This window comes from Atractosteus spatula, chromosome 11 (genome assembly GCF_055471065.1).
Source record: "Atractosteus spatula isolate fAtrSpa1 chromosome 11, fAtrSpa1.hap1, whole genome shotgun sequence".
Lineage (NCBI taxonomy): Eukaryota > Metazoa > Chordata > Actinopteri > Semionotiformes > Lepisosteidae > Atractosteus > Atractosteus spatula.
This window is the reverse complement of record NC_142716.1, coordinates 45,860,532-45,874,556: the sequence shown is the minus strand read 5'-3', so window position 1 is coordinate 45,874,556 and position 14,025 is coordinate 45,860,532.

Genomic DNA, 14,025 nt, shown 5'->3' with positions numbered 1-14,025 from the left:
TATTCATCATTCCTCGCTGTCAGGACAGTTGATGAATCTAAGCAAGACCATCCCGTGAGGATGTGAATAATTAACCAAATAGTTTTGAGAGGCATTGTTGTGTTCACATTTAAATTAAAGACATCAGAGACAGAGAAGATTAGTGATTTTTTGTGTATCAGCAGGCTGTTAACAGTCTTAAAGAACCGTTTCTCTACAGTGCACAGACACTGGATTTAAAAATATGCCTCAAAACATCACTTTAACCAATTGCTAATTATAGCTTGATAAGTCATGTTGTGAGGAATATGAAGGATTATCGCAGAATGATAAGACAAATGGAGCCTTTGTTACTATGTTTATATTAATCCTGCATCCTGTTTGTTCAGATTTACCAGTCAGCCTGGTCTAGAAGGTCTACAAAACTAAGTAAACGCACCTGGAAATTATAAATAAACTTGTGGAAAGGTACAACAAAATATAAACCATTTTTTTGTGAAATCTTAGTGCCATTTCATCTTAAAGGTTTACATTTAAATTTGATTACATAAAGAATTTTAAGTGTAGGTTGCCTTATTTATTCTTGCGAACCAAATAAATCTTAGCATGTGCATTTTTCTGAACCATTCCTGGGGAAGTGCATCTATACAGCCAGGCTGTCTTCTCACCCAGATAGGGAGTAAACATTCACAGACTGAAGACGCTGATCTGGTTGCCGTGGGGATGAGAGCTGGAGTAGCATTGAGTTGGCGCTGGTGATGTCAGGTCTTGCACAAGGCTCTGCAGAAGCAAAAAACAACAATAATAAAAGTAGATCAGTTTAAAGCATCTTGTAAATTAAACTTGCCTTGCATTAACGATTGTGTACTAGAGTCCAGCCTGCCTGTGGAGATGCTTTGAAGAGGCTCCAGGGGCTTTTTTCCAGGTGGGCACATAGAAGGGCACCTGCTGTAATCCAGGCACCATTGCACAGAACGATGGGAGCCTTTAATGGCTAATTCTGTAGTGAAATCATTTCTTACAATTCTGTACTGACCTACTTAGGGCTCGGAAAACCACTTCTGAAGGGCCTGCTATTATAATCACAGTAGGGTCAGGACTTGCTTTAGAGGCTTCAGTAATGCCTGCAAAGCTGAATCTGGAAAAGTTAGAGGCACATTTTGGGTCTATGGTTTGAGGCAGATTTAATTTCTTCTCCATTGTATTTGATAGATGCAATATATAGAAGAGTATTGTATTGTATGGCTTGGCAGAACAGAACAAATATCATATAGCAAGCAATTGTGTAAGTCTGGAGACCCATGGACAGTGTTTTGGGCAGTCTGAATTTATTGGTGTTGACCTCCATACACTTCCAGTCAGAATTCTCTTCCACAGATGCCTTACAATTCAGCCTTCATCACAATAGATCAACTTCCTGAGCTGACAACAACTTCCTAAACCCTACGGGTCAGTTACTCTGTTCTCTGAAGTCCAAGAGAACACTTTTTCTGAGCTGAGTATTCCTGTTATATCACAAAAAGTCGCTCATCGCCAGAGAGAAACAAATTAATAAAGCAACCTAGAAAATGAAAAAAAAATAGTTTGGCACTGTTCTTTTCTGCCTTGACTTACGCTGGAACCTGTGATGGTGCCAAAGCAGATTGTTGCAGAGGTCCATGCAACGAAAAGATCAAAAAGAATCCGGGTATAAGAAAACCAGATTATTACTTTTGATTTTTTATCAGTTCCCAAATAAAAAATTAATGGCTTACATAAGCACACCTGTTATTGTGTTTAACTCAGAGCCAGTGACTTTTAACCCTACCAAATAGCTTGGGCACTGAACTGGAGTCTGATGGCAGTGGTTTCAATAGATGAGTCAACTCATACTGGTGATTTAGGGAAATTAAAACCAGTACATTTATTACAAAGCCCTGAAGCACTTACTTTTCCTAGAAGTAAAGGAATTTACCTAATAAGTAGAAATTTGACTACTCCTAATTCTGCACCTGCTGCTGCTTCCTCTAATTACTGTTAGTGTTTACTAAGTAATTGAAAGTAAATGATTACATTCTTATTAAATAATAAATAATTATATATAATTAAATAGTAATAAAAAACACCCCTAACTTCTAGGGTGGGAGATAAGAGCAGCATGAATCATAGTGAATTATAGGTAGAAATATTATTTATCTCTTTTTCTAATCACAACACTGCAGGAGACAGAACTGTCTTCCAACTTTTCATTCCATCTTTTTGCCCAAATGTCATGAAGTCAGCAGACATGAACAGATATATTCCCATTGTTAGATCACATCAACCAAACATCTGTCTATCTGGACGGATACATACAGCATGAGAAAGAATTACAAGTTCCTTCTTTAAAAATAGCAATAATCTTGCTGTGGAAAGAATTTTTAAAAATCAGCTTCAGTGATCTAGGTAAAGTGATACAGATATTTCAAAAGTAATCCCTTACACAAGTAACTTGTAAAAAAAAGGCATTACTTTTTAAAAGTAATTGTCACGAAGCGTTAATCAGGACCCTATGCAGACGGCAGAATCCAGTAGGAAGTGAAACAAACACGGGGGAGAGAAGACTAGGAATGGGGCTGGTAGACGTACAGGGGGGCGTGTCAACAGTGCGCTGGTGCTCAGGGGGGGCGTGGTCCAGGCGAACAAGTCCTAAGGGAGTCCCTAGGGAAATCCAGGGTGAGCAAAAGTCCAGAACCGGGTAATCCATCCTTAACAGACACGGCAAAAGTTAAAAACCGGAGTGGAATCCGGTGCAGGGACGGGGAATAAAAAGGGGTACTGGGGCCAGGCGCTCCAAGCCCCGGACCCAGATGCTCAGGACTCTGTTGCGAAGCCGATGCTGTCGGGCCACTCCTGGGCTCGCTGGTAGGCAGGCTTCTGGGCGTCCATCTTCCAAAGCTGAGCCCAGATTGGTAGGAGCATCTGGCTTTTATAGGGTGGGGCTGGAACAGGAGGCAGGTGCAAAAAAAATCAACAGGAACAAGAAAGAGCTGGAGTGCTCTTAAGAGGAGGGACTTACGATCGTGACAGTAATTTTCCCCAAAACAGGATAAGAGTAGGCGTAAGAGATGACAGATGGAGAGGCAACACAATGCTGAACCCAGCAGAGATCATATTGTATATATAAGAACTGCACCTGCATAGATTAGAAGTAGCATGAATATAACTGTTGTATTTAAGCCTCATTTGTCATTCCCTGCAACCCTCCTGTAGTGTGTACTGTTCTTTCAAAATTACTTCTTTTTTGTTGTTTCTGTCTCCTTCCCATAAAGATTTCATTACAAAGAGCTGGAGCAGGAAAAAAAAATAAATTGGAGTTTTCATCACACAGCCTTGCATGTAATGAGTCAGCAGGAATGACAGTAAATTTAACCAGGAGAGTTGCACAATCCCTGGGAAAGAAAACTTTCCTCTTATGAATTAATTGGTTTTGCATCAATTCATTCATTGATATTGTGGTCACTGGTTTAGTCAAAAGGGTTTGGCGCTGCCAGATAGACATAGATAAGCTTGGCCAAATCTAGAAAACAGAAAATTACATGTTAGACTAAATTGCTGTTTTCTAACAGGGTATTTTGATTTAATTTATTAAAATATATTTCAAATGAAAACACTGGCAACTGAATGGTTAGTTTTGAAGAACTAATAATATTATTACAGAGCCTCTTGACAGATTAGTGACAGAAGCTCCAATGTTGCATTTATTAATCAGAGAGCATATCTTTGAGTACATTGTTAACTAATGTATATAGAGGGTTTTCATGTTCTAATTCTAATTCAAATGTAACATCCTAGAAGATTTCTAAACATGTGTTAATGAATAATGTGTCATTATAGCATGGATGTCCTCAGCATGGTAGAAGAGCACACAATAACAAGTATTAAGAGCTTTGGAAAATACATTGTAAGGAAAAGCAGTAATTACATCTGAAGAGGCATTTACCCTGTTTGTGTGCAGACTCAGATAATGACAGCGTGGTTCTTCATGCAAAATCTGGACACCAATATATCTTGTTGACCACTAGCATCCCATACTGTATCTCTTTGTTCCTGTTGACCTATTAAATGAATATGTTTTGAAACTAATTGCCAGAAATACAATGTATTACTAAAATTTAATTATATGCTTCAAAATTTCAAACATTACATTATCACGTTTATTTTAATACACATTTATGTAGATTAATTTACACACGTATTTATCCTTTATACACATACATAGGTGTGTGTGTGTAGTTCACAGAGTAATTTTTTCGCCTCATCAGCAAGGACGACAGTCATTTTTTGTATAATGTTGCTTCTCTGAGTTATTTAAAGAACTCGTTTTCTGTCAAAGGATCATGACCGCTAAAATATATTGTTATCCTGTTCTAATGCACCACTTCAAAATGATGTGTGCGGGGGCCAGCATAGGAGTGTGTGGTTCAGATACATGGATCTGCATTTCAGCCAAGTGAGAGATCATGGTTCATGTAGAAAGGTGAAATAGCAGGCCTCTTCAGTATTCCCTTTCTATTAGGGGCCTTTCATTTGTTTTCGCATGAGCACCATGGCAACTTCAGTCCTTGTGTTCCAAACATCTGGTGGTGAGGACCTGAAGGAGAAGGACCAGGGCAGGAGCACCATGCAGTTTGCTTTCAATCCATCAGTTGTCATTAATACGCTGCACAGGAGCGGCGCGGGTCACCAACTTGCCTAAGCAGCCCACTTAAAATCAAAACCAATTGCCGCTGACAGCCCTTCGTGGGTGTTAATGGAGCTGTCTTCTGATGTTTGCTCCCATCACCTGGGCCACTTGCATTGGCTGTGCTGTAAATACAGATTGTACCTTCTGTTCTGTGGATTCCATAGTAACTAGATATGTGGGCTGATATTGTCGCTAGATAGTAAATAGCACTAAGTCTCTTGCTGATCAGACTTGCTGCATCGTGGCAGTTAAAAAAGGCAACACATTTATGCAGAAATGGATAGCAGTGTGGAAAGACACAGCTTCAGCCAATGAAATGGTATTTATAGCTGTGGGCGTGCAATTACTGTGATATCTAACACATATGTACTGCTATTACCACAGAAACCTGTACAAAGAACCTGATAGGTACTTCTCTGTCCAGCATAAAATCCCAAAACACCCAGAATACTTTTTCCAATTAAACATACTAACAAGCTCTCTAAAAACAGTAATTCACTTTTAAGCATAAGTGAATTCATGTCTAATTGCAGGGCAAAGACATAAGAAGATTTATGTTCTGCTTCTTAAAATACGTCTGTAGCATTTCTTTGGAGTGTCTTTGAAAGGTCACAATATGGCTGTTTTCATAGCACTGTTAAACAGTTTCCGAAATGCATGTGGCTGTAATTAACATGTGTCAGTTTATTGCTCTTCTCCTGCACAGGCAGTCTAAGGTCTAACAGGTTGAGAGGAAGATTCCTTTAATAATCTAGTGAAATGGGTTTTCCAGAATGAAACAAAAGAATATAATTAGGATTTAATATCCTGCCCAGGAGATTTTGTGAAATAACAAAAGTCAAAGATGAAAGAGAGTAATGATTCTGATCTCACTAATAACCATGAATTCCCAGGTTGGACTTTAACAGCTTATAGAATAACACCAGCTTTTAAGGTAACGACCTTTCAACTAAGTTCTCTTGAAGACATGATATTCCTAGGGGAAGCATTTAGTGTATTGGGAAAATGGTGGATACAGTAGCATTTAAACTCCATATGACCCCGAAAGCAGAGCACACACCTAGTGTAGATCCACACATCCATTTGGGAACAATGCACTGAACGAAAGAGAAGAGGGGGACAGTGTGATGTGTTACACCGATTATGATTAATTAGGGCATGTGGAGCATTGCATAGCAATATCAACAACTTATTTAAAAAAGCTATAGCCCAGAGGTATGGAACTGTGGTTTCCACCTGTGGTCCTGGAGAACTCCGGTCCACCAGTTGTTATAGGCTGCCGTTAAATCATCAGTTTCTAAAGACCTGAAACAACTTCATTGCAGTCAATGTAAACAGGTGATTTGTTCAATTCAGTGATTTAGTGATCATTTGAAACTAAAAACCTAATATCCTTCACCCCTCATGAACCACTGTTTCCTTCATTGACACATTACTTTCTCTATTGATCTATTGATTAAACAAGTAAGTGTTCCCCATCTTTAAATATCAGATGATTTATGGTGACCTACAAGAATAACACAACTGGGGCTCTCCAGGACCTCCAGGTGGGCTGGAAACCCAAAGGGAATACTTCATGAGCTCAACAAAAAGGTCGGATTCTACTATGTATTTTAGCTAGGATTAGTATCACAAACGGATTTAGTAAAGTCATGCTATCATGTAGCCATTATACTTTTAATGCTTTTTCCATGGATAGGGGATCCAAGGGAAACTTTAGATTGACAAACTCTGAAAATGCATTAACAGCTGTAACATCTGGAAAGCCCCTGTTACTAGGGAATTCCACAACTTTGCCCTAAGGTTAAGATCATGACGCTCACCCTCCTCCCTGCTGAAGTTAAATTGTATATAGAATAATAAGCATGCATACACACATACTGTAAATATACAATATACACACACACTCTATATACAAACAAAATGCGTAGAAAATATTACTGAAGGTAGTATGCTGTGTGATATTGCTCAACATGATATAAGACAGATAAAATTAGATCACGATGATCATTGAGAAACTGACCATTAGAATTGAGTGATCAGATAGTATTTTGAAAATAACAAATTTTCACTGACTCATATCTCTTGTTTCTTAACAATCTCCTCTTCAGTTTTGTACTTGGAGGTATTTTTAGCAAAGATGATGAATGTGAGGAACTGAAGGGAACTGAAGGTCTGCAAATGTGATTCACGTTCTCAATAATTAATAATTAATAAACAATGTATTTCTCATATCTGGATCCATTTTCCACCTACAGTATAACAAAGCTGAATAGAACATTAAAAGAGGACACTGTAATACTACCATGGTAAAAAACAGTGGAATCATATTAAACTATAAAAAGCACTGTACTGTGTAAAAATACATTAAGTGTAAATGCAAATTTACAGTGACTCTTTTACAAAGAGACTGTCAAAGCCTGCCCCTCAACATATTAAAATAAAGAGGATAATTGTTTTTATCAAATAAATAGCTCACTGAGGCATTTCCTTGAACTCTCATTTAAAATCTTTTAATATCTTGGGCATTTCCATCTGTGTGATGATAAGTGGTATTAAACAAAATGTGCTCATAGACACCCTGTTGCTGTGCCCAGAACCCCTGTGAAGGAAGGAGTTTGAGTGGTTACTAAATAAGGTGTAGGAACAACTCCTTAATGTGTGGCTGGACTGCCAGTGAGTGTGCATGGATGAATGCTTTATGTCTCCTTTCTGAGCTGTTTACTGCATAAGCACTCTATTTAAAGTTGAGCGACATTAGTAATGGCTCTTTTTTCTTTCAGACAGAGAATGAGAGCAAAATAAAATAACTTGGTAGTGAGGTCTTGCTTGTTTCATTTTTTATTTGATACATTTTCTAAATCAACTTTGATGTCATAAGGCCCTCCTTAAATAGACCTTGCGCTGGGACAATGACAAGGACAAGCTGTAATTCTTCATCCAAAATAACACCAGATGTTGTGATCAGGCTATTGTAGAGGAGAGATCAATCCTCTTAGCCAGAAAGACCCATGACAGTTCTTTAAAAGGGTATTAATAGGAAGATAGATTTATATGAATGAAACGGCCTAATTTTCAATGGGTCCTTGTGGCATTCCTATACGTAAGAAAGCTCAATCTTCTACCAATCCAGGCGTGTGAAACTAGCTCCCACCTCTTCCTGTCATCTGACGTGCTGTAATCTCTTCACGGTGTAATGACAATGGGGTACAGAGAAATGTTTGATTTCATTTTCCCAGATGCTGGTAAGTTCTTTTTCATGATGTTTACAATGTACTATTGATTATTAGTGTTCCAAACTGCTACTCTTTTGCACAAAGATGCTTTTCTGTTGCATCAAGCAAATTGTCTTTCCAGAGACCTCATTATACATAAAGAAGAAATAATGTGCACATCTCTCCTGAAGCTCATAAAACTCTTTCTGCATTGTCCAATCTCCTTTCCCTTTCCAGTAGCTTCAGACAAAACTTCAGTTTTGTCTACAGACCCACCAATTCTTCAACCAATGCTCTGCTCTTTTATTGTGGTTGTTCTCTTTAATGTTGATCCTGTTCTTTATATTTTTCTTCTTCATCATGTCAAGATACCAATCTATTTTCGTCTTACTGAAAGTTCTGAACGAGAAACAGAAAATGAAAAGAGCTTGGGGGGTTGTATTTCCTCTCACTTACCTGAGACAAATATGTGAGAGGTGACTGAACTACAACTCCCAAAGTTCATTCCCATTTCTCTTTCACACTCAAATAAGTATGGAATAAATCCCAAAGGAATTGTATTATTTGCAGTTTCAACAGCTCTTTTGATAACTAATGCTCATTTAAAAGGACATTTTTTGGAATGGAAGATGTCGATACAGGCCACTATGGTGCACAGAAAAGAGCATGCCTGTGTCATTGCAGAACAGAATATGTTCTCAGTCTAACACTGAAACTGTTTTTCTGTAGCTCTGCTTAAGGTAGAGATGAGAACACAAGTACACAAAACCTGTGATGTCATTTTGCAAGAAACCATTGCACTCTACAGATTAATACAGTACATCTCAATTTTAATAACCATTTAGGGGTGTTTCTTTGAAAATAGCTTATTTTTTGTCAGTAGGTAGAAAGGTATGCACAAGATAGCTTCTTTCTCAGTCAATGTGCAATATGTTTAATATACAGTTACAGTCAGCAACATTATTGTAACATTCTTTTTATTTTACAAAAAACTTTCTTTTCCTTGTACATTTGTCCTTCCTTCTGTGAAAGAAAGCCATGAGGGATTTCAGAGTACTTCCTGGCCTCTGAGACAGTAGATAGCTATGCTAATCTGATCCTCCACTTATTCACAGCAATAGAAATCTGAAATGGATAGGATTAAAAGACCCAAACAGCATTAGCACTGATCCTAACTCGCTTCATAACTGGATATTGTTTTATAATCGTTTTAATTCTGGCATGAAAAGAATCCATTTTCTTTAGCAGATGGATGATATTACCTTTACAGGGGAGATTATTCTAATGTTAAACTTCCGGAGTGATTCTGCAAAAAATCACCCTTTGCTCTCTGAATCCCTCTGCGTGCTTAGTTTAATATTTCACACAGACACATATAGCCAGCAATGCAAAATACCAGCAACTCAAAGCAGCACAGCCACATTGTTAAGCCTATTTTTTCCACCTTTTGTTTTTCTCTTTGTCAGGGTACTAGACACACACAGTGTTAAACACAAGGTGGTAATATGTTCAAGTTCAATGAGATAACCTGTGACCCCAGTTTCCTCCAGCCTGTTTATTTACTATATCATTCACATTACAAGCTCCACAATGACATATCAGAGGTTCAGCACTGATTGGAGTAGAGGAACTTTCATCGCTGATGTCATCTTAAATCTGCAGGCAGTTTCGCTCATTGCTGGGAGATCCCAGACAATCTAATTTAAACCTTTACCTACCATGCTGACATTGAGCCAGTCATGGACTACCATTTGGGCAGCTGGCTAGTGACATCACCCAGGCTAAAACCCGAAGCTCAGGAACTCTGATATAGGCATCTTTAACTGCTAAGCCAGTAGAGGCAGTCGCGAACTCCAAAAGGTCATTTCCGTACCAGAAACAGGGATATGCCTCTGTTATGGAAGTGTGGCACTTCCTATTATTTCCAAAAAGACAGGTACAACCCTCCGGGTTACAGTATATTTACAGGAAGAAATGAACCTTTTGGCTTGACATACAGTATGTATTAATTCTTGAGTGTAAAGATCTGTGGCTAGTCATTGATCTGTATTAGCAAAAGTCTTTCTGGCTGTAAAATTCTGCAATGCAAAGTAACTTAAACAAAGTGAAAATCAAACCAAGGAACAGACTGAATCTATTTTTAAAATCTAAGTGAAAAAACAGGGGTCTTCAGGCCTAGCTCTGGAGAACCTTTGTGCCCTCTGATTTTCACTCCATGTGAGCTCTGAATGACCTAACTCTATAAGTCAGGTGATTTATCAGGAGATGCTTTCCAGATTTCTGCTCTCTAAACTTTTAAGGTTACAGATGAAACATGCAGGTTTATGGTTCTCTGGGACAATAAATGGAAACCCATTAAGATCTTAGGCCAAGATATTTTTATATTAACAGGAATTAGGGAGCTATAAACCTGTCTATAAGTCCTGCATTCCAAAATGATGCTAACCCATATAACTGTATCATACCAAGTGAAGCTTTTTGGAACACAGGAGCCATCCGAGCACAAAGTCTTTGTATGTCAGGCACATATGTTGGGAATTAACCATAATGTTAATGCTGATGCTTTATACCTTCACAACTTCCCACTGCTCTGAGCAGACTTAGACCCTTATTTTATTCACAACAGATTAGATTTGAGTCCGACCCAGGGTGCTGTTCATCACTTCCATGCCCTGTGTCATCAGTGGAAGCTGTCCCTCTCTCAGGAGCATCTACCTGTATGCATACTTCTGATGAGCTTCATCTGTTGCCTTGCGAATCCATGATTCATGTAGAAGCGTTCTGCTTGAGCAGAACATTTTCTAAGTTGCAAATGCACCCAAAACAATTTATACAATAGAGATCGCTGAGCTTTAAAAGCAGAAATTCTGAGGATAATGTAGGATGCACCATTTGGAATGTGTCATCGAATTTGGAATGTCACTTTTTTATGGAAACAAAATACACAAAATAGAAGATCTCTTTCTGTACGCATGCAAGGCATTTTAAGTATAACTTCTGCAAAAATAGAGATAGTTCCTTCTTGCACATGGGCTGCATGAAATTAAAGCATAAATTGTTTAAAGACTGAAGTATTTGTCAGTACATTTTCCAGTGTTTACTAAAGGTATGAATTAAACGCTTCCTCTGAAAGCATCAGTATCGCTCAGAGAAATTGTGTTGAATAAAGAACCCCATGCAAATGATGTATACAAGTTTAAATTTAATATAAAAAAATAGATGATGTAATTTTTCTATATACTTAATTTCTCAGACTAATTTTATTATAAGAAGAAAAATTTTATATATTTTATATATATAGTACCTGAGTTATGCTCTAGCTACTGAGCCGTCCAGGGCTGGGGTTACAAGTCTGCAAAATGTATAAATATGTAATGTTTCTTAACAGATTTAGTGATTTATTTTAAGCCTCCTTAATAGAAAATCAAATACAACAAAAGACATGTGCGTCCATGGGCTTCCAGTCCAGGTCAGGAAGCACCAATCAGAGGAAGATCTCCATTCTGTTATTCTACAAGAGGATTATAATAGTGCGTCATCTCCCAATTTTTTTTCATTTGTTGTGTTGGAGATTAAAAAGCTGGCTTACACTTAGCTTAGCACTGAAATTGCAAAAAAATAGGGCTCTATTACCATTTGAAAACCGCAAACTGTGGGGATGCAAGTTTGAAATATAATCATATCATAGACCAGCACAGACCGTTTCCTTTTTTTCCCTCTAACACTTCAGAAATTAAGTGAAATTAAAGCAATTAAACTACACTATCATTATCAGGGTTTAAATAATAATAATAACATTTTCAAGTGCATTTGTGGCGGTAGAGACTGTTTCAGTGAAGTATTATTGAGGGAGAGTAAGGCAGTAATTTCTGTACTTTCTGATTGATCAAATTCCTAGTTTACAGTTATTGCAAAAACCAAGGCCTGTATTTTCTAGTCAGTCATCAGAAATTTTGTAACACTAGGTTCTAAAAGACAAACAAACTAATTTCAATAACTCCTTACTAACTCGTCTTTGTTTTGCGCTATGAAGAGATTCTCTGGCCATCATTTGGAAACTGCTACAGTACATCCTGTCTGTTTTAAAAAACCAAGGAAGTTCATGACAAATGTTCTATTTCACCCCAGCTGATCGGGTTGAGAATGACTGGTGAACTCTTGCATTAGTCTGTTCTGCAGCACAGAAAGTCAAATGTAGAATCTTATTAATAATTAATTAAAACAGCTAAAACTACAACTAACTCCAGTTACAAAAATCATGGCTTAACCTAATTATTACAAATGCAGACTAATGCAGTGTGAGTCTAATCTTGAGAACAAGGCTGCTTTCAAGGACGAAGAAGAATTGCTTCAATATTTTACTCAGCATTTGCATAATCATACACACAAATTACATTTATTTTATAATACTATCAGCAATGGAATGCATCAAGACATTTTTTGCAAAGCTTGATGATTAGGAGCTATGAGAAGGCAAATATAGGAAATATGACAAGCAAGTGCAATGTACTGTAGTTCTATCTGACATCCTGCCAAATTGATTTTGTGTAAATTAAATTTCTGTTCCTGGAACTAATTTATATAACGTACATAACTTACTGTACTTTTAGTTAAATTTTAATGTAATATGCAATAATCTAAAGCATTATACTGTATATAGACTTTCCCCTGTTTAATTTAGTGCAGCTAAAAATCTAACTTATTAATACCATACTTTATGAGGACTTTTCCAGAATCTTACAAAATGCAAATAAAGGTTTGTGTGTCTTAATAAAAGCAATAAAATGTAAAAGTTAACATTTTTTTTAGATACACATATCTGGTTGTATGATTTTAAAAAGATGCAGCCTTTTCAACCATGTTGTAACAGGCATTGAATAATTGTAACTACAGGAATCTCCCCTTAAGCCACTAACTACAAATACATCTTACATAATGATGAATTTGCTAAATATGCTAAATTAAATCGATTTCACTGTTTGACTTCAATAAAAATCTTTGTGGTCTCAACACACTACTGGAGCTCTACTGCTGTACATTACAACACCAAATCAAAAGAATCTATTGTGCCAATTTTCTTAGATTATTGGGTGAAGGTTGCACTGTATCATCAGCTTTCTAAGAACCTAGGATTTGTTCAGTTAATATTGGGAGATTTTCAAAATAATCTGCATAAATCCTCAGTCACACCACACTGGGCTTTATACAGAGCAATATCCAGGCACATATGAGGAATAAAGTACTCACTTGCATAGATTCCTCTCTGATTACACTGTTTTAAAGAATCACATATTATCTGTTCTTTCAATATACTTCTTCACATTTGTTCACCCAGCAGAAGGTGATATTTCATGCCCTGAAAAATGTTATCCTTTCTCCACTAACAGGAACCTAGGAATTAGCTATGATTAATAAAAAAAAACACTTGAAACACTTTTATCAACAAAGTTTGATTAAAATATATCCAGCATTGATAAACCTGTCTTGAAAATTGGATGGTTAGGGAGACACAGCCTACTTCGAGGCTGGAAACTCACCTGACTAACCATATCTCGGAACACATGACAAATCTTTTCTTTAACAAACTGCCATTTTGATGATTGCTGGTGTAATTTTCCAAAACTACTTCTTAAATCGCAGTGTCCATGGTGCCCAAAACACCTAAAACCTATATGCTGCACAAGTTCAGTGAATATGTCACTTTATGCTTAATGCTGTTAAACAACACAGGTTTTGTGATAAGGAATACAAACCACCTCACTTTTTCATAGTTTGTTGTAGCTATTTAAGATAATAATCCAATCTTTCATCAAATACGGAATTTAAGTCTTTGTGTCTGAGCAACTAAAAAGACACCAGTAGTTAAATATAAAAATGAATAGTTTAGCAGGAGTCAAAGTGTATTACCCATATTGTGTGTAAGCCTTTTGAAATGTAAGAAGTGCTCTTATATATTACTATTACCATTACTAGAGATACTATAACAAACTGCCTTAGTCTATCTTCTTCAAACAGTTACCTTCAGTAAAGAGGATGCAAAATATCGTTTATTTAACAGAGCAGTACATTTAACTTCAAAGTGCTCCTGCCTTACTAACCCATCAGTGCCTAGCTTGCCTGACCAGC